Source organism: Nanorana parkeri, unplaced genomic scaffold (genome assembly GCF_000935625.1).
Source record: "Nanorana parkeri isolate BGI_ZX_2015 unplaced genomic scaffold, ASM93562v1 scaffold926, whole genome shotgun sequence".
In the NCBI taxonomy this organism is placed as follows: Eukaryota; Metazoa; Chordata; class Amphibia; order Anura; family Dicroglossidae; genus Nanorana; species Nanorana parkeri.
The window spans coordinates 439,196-443,176 of record NW_017307194.1 but is presented as its reverse complement, the minus strand read 5'-3'; the positions used below and the strand labels follow the sequence as shown (position 1 = coordinate 443,176).

Below are 3,981 nucleotides of genomic sequence, written 5' to 3'. Positions count from 1 at the left end.
TGTAACTGTAATGTCTTCCTTATATTGTAAAGCGCTGCGCAAACTGTTGGCGCTATATAAATACTATGTAATAATAATAATAATAATATATATATATATTAGTATATATATTGTCTTCCCTATAAAGCAGGGATGTCAAAACTGCGGCCCTCCAGCTTTGGTGGAACTACGAATCCCATGAGGCTTGGCAAGATTCTCACAGCCACACACATGACTCCTGAAGAGAGATGCTTCATGGGATTTGTAGTTTCACCACAGCTGGAGGGCTGGAGTTTGGTCATCCCTGCTATAAAGAGACAGCCTAAGGTAACCGTCTAAGGTGGCATCCCTTTGGGGAGGGGGTGGCAGGTGTGGGGTGGTAGAGGGGTGGCCAGTGTGCGGCTTCCTGCCTAGCTAACTGATCTCATCAGTTGTCAGGGAGCTGAACAGGATGCCCTAGCTGGCAACCAGTTACGTCAGCAAGTAGGGCGGGACCGGGCAGAGAGCCGCTGACAGCACAGCTCTAACACAAATGATATGAAAGAAACTTTATATTCTTTTTCACAAATAATTTAGCATTTTTTTCTCAAATTTGAAGCCGACTTGTCTGAAATGTTGAATTCATAATACATGTATGTTGAAAGCATTTACAAAATAATACAAACGAAAATAAATGTTGTCAATTCATTCAAAATAAATCTTTAAATTGACTGTCTTTACTTATTAATATATCCTGAAATGAATCAAATATAATTATAGTTTGCAATGGTAAGCTAACAAAAAGAAATACTTTTGTTTTTTTGTGTAAGTGATTTGAATACCTGGAGGACCAGAGCTATGAGACACGGCTACTAAATTTAAATATGTTCTCGTTGGAAGTGAGGAGATTAAGGGGGGACATGATTTTCATGTACAAGATGTTCAATAGTCATAGCAACATTAGCAACAAACTCTTTAAGATTAATTCCGTAACAAAGACTAGAGGACAACACCTAAAACTGGTAGAAAAAAAATTCAAACACAAGGGGCGGAGGGGGTTCTTCTCAGTTCGCGCGGTTAGGGTCTGGAACTCGTTGCCACAAGCAGTGATTTCAGCAAATAGTGTGGAATCATTCAAGAAGCTTTCCTGAGAGACCGTAATATACAGGGGTACAGGTACAGGTACAGGTAAGAATGAGATGACTCAAGTACCTATACATACACACACAATAGGTTGGACTTGATGGACATATGTCTTTATTCAACCTCAAATACTATGTAACTATGTAACTATGAATATCCAATGTCTGCTGCACTGATTTCAACTGAGCTTGCCTTTTCATAGAGTATGTACAGTACATACACACCTATTCACAGAGGTAGCACCGTACATGCACACCTATTCACAGAGTTAGCACCGTACATACACACCTATTCACAGAGTTAGCACCATACATACACACCTATTTCACAGCGGGCCACGGCAAACTTTTTTTAAAAATCTGGTTCTAATGTTATATTTATCTGTATATTACATTTTGCACTGCTGTATTGTTTTATGAGTTATTGCACAGCTGGGAAGTGTACATATACTTGGCAAAATATAAACTAATACTTCATTGTTCAGTGTTTATGAAGAACCCCTCATTTCAATATGTCGGTTTTCACTAGGAAAGTGGCACCAAAAACACACAAAAAACACATTTCCTCACATGTCCTTATCCCTAACCCTTAGATTGACCCTAATACTTAACCCTACCCTCATCTGAAGCCTATAACTTAACCTAACTCCTAAACGTAACACTTAACCCAACCCAAAACCTAACCCTTAAACTTAACACTTAACCCAACCGTAAAACTTAGCCTAACTCCTAAACTTAATACTTAACCCCACCCTAAAACGTAACACTTAACCCAACCTTAAAATGTAACCTTCCACCTAAAGTTTACACTTAACCCAATCCTAACCCTTAAAACCTAACCCAACCCTAACACTTAACCTAACCCCTAAAGTTAACATTTAACCCAACTTTAAAACTTAACCTATCCCTAAAACTTAACACAACCCTACAACCTAATCTAGCCTTAAAACTTAACACTTAACCCAACCCTAAAATGTAACTTAAACCCTAAAGTTGACATTTAAACCAACCCTAAAATTTAACCTAAACCCTAACTCAACCAACCCCTAATTCTTGACCATCAACCTAACCTTCAAATGTAAACCTGACACATAACCCATATCTTCACCCTAACCTTAACCCTTAACCCAAGTCTTAAAAGTAACCCTAACACCCTTAAGACTTTAACCAGAGCCATAAATTTAACCATGCTAAACCTGAAATATAAACCTGGACACTCAATCTGACCCTAATTCCTAATCCTTAAACATAACTCTTAACACTTAATTGTAGCCCTAAAACCTAACCGGACACGTAACACCCAAATTGTAACTCTAACCTTTACCCTAACCCTTAGCCTTACCCTTTATGCTTTAACCACATCCTTAAGATTACACTTAAACACTAACTTAAACCTATAGATAAGTTAGCTTGTGTGCACCAAAGGTATGGGGATCAAAGCTTCCTGGTACCTCAATGTGTACCTAATAACTCTGAAATGTATACCTAAACATTTAATTTGACCCTAACATTTAACTCATAAGCTCTCCCAAACCTTACCGATAAACCTAATCCTTAGAAGTAACCCTTAACACTTAACCGTAGCTCTAAAACCCAACCCTCAACTCTTTAACAACAACATTAAAATTAACCATAACACTAAAACCTTTACATAAGTTAGCTTTTGTGTGCTAAACGTAATGGAACCATAGACTTTGTAGGATTAAATCAATGGTTGGGATGGGGTTATGGGTTAAGTTTCTGGTTGGGTTTTAGAGGTAAAGTTGAGTGTTAAGGGTTACTTTTAGGGTAACAGTAACCTTTAACACTCAACTGTGCCCCTAAAACCTAACTAGACACTTAACCCATAACCTCATCTTAACCCTAACCATTAACCTAATCCTTAAAAGTAACCCTCAACACTCAACTTTAGCCCTAAAACCTAACTAGACACATAACCCATAACCTCACCCTAAACTTGGCCATTAACCTAAATCCTTAACAGTCAACATCCTAGATAGCAAGGATAACTTGCCACAAACTTGTGGCAGGGTTAAATTGTAATACTTATTAACTTGCTGCACACATTCCTGGCAAGTTGTAGACTTGCAGAACACTTGCAGCACAACTTCTAGTTGACACTTTTTGAATTTGTAGCAAATTTGCTCGGCAAGTCTTCAGTAAGAGTCCTGCAGGTCTTAGCAAGAGCTCTGCAAGTGTACAGCACTTTTACAAAGCACGTTGATCTGGAGACTTGAAATGCAGACTTGCTGTAATTGTGAAGCTTGGCACGTCTAGCAATAGTTTAGCAAGTCATTTTCAAACTTGCAGCTCAATTACTTGCTATCTGGGATGAGGCCTAAATCCTAACCGGACACTTAACCTCCTAAAGCATAACCCTAACATGCTTTACCCAAAGCCCTAACATTGAAATTAACCATAACACTAACTTAAACTTTTAGATAAGTCAACTTTTGTGTACTGTTATCAAAGGTTCCTGGTACCTGTACTTGGACCTACCAAAGGCAAAACCTCAACACCTAAATACCTCACTGCTTGCAAGTTTTATTTATATTCAGGTGGCACTTTTGCTGGACCATTGTGCTGCCTCCATCAGCCTCCCCGTTTTTATATTTTTGCTTACTTTTGCATCTTTATTCAATATAATTCCTAAAAAAAGTTCCCCGGCAGTGAATTCAATTTGGGTTATTGATACACGAGAAAGCAAACCTATGTAGTCATGGTCAGATTTTGGTTATGCTGCCCCCACAAGCACTTTTATTGTGCTTCCCCCCGTGACCAAAGACGGTTGTGGCTGAACCGCTCTGTATGCATCAAATGACATGAATGTGCAGATGTATGGTGCATTTGAAAGAAGGTATGTTTCCTAATATCCTTCATT

General features: G+C 38.5%; 1 protein-coding gene across 7 annotated transcripts in view; it reads right to left on the bottom strand.

Moving 5' to 3' along the window:
* Positions 1 to 3,981, bottom strand: part of EBF2 (early B-cell factor 2) — a 106,672-nt gene that overhangs the window by 95,233 nt on the left and 7,458 nt on the right. The gene's annotated exons all lie outside the window — the stretch shown is intronic.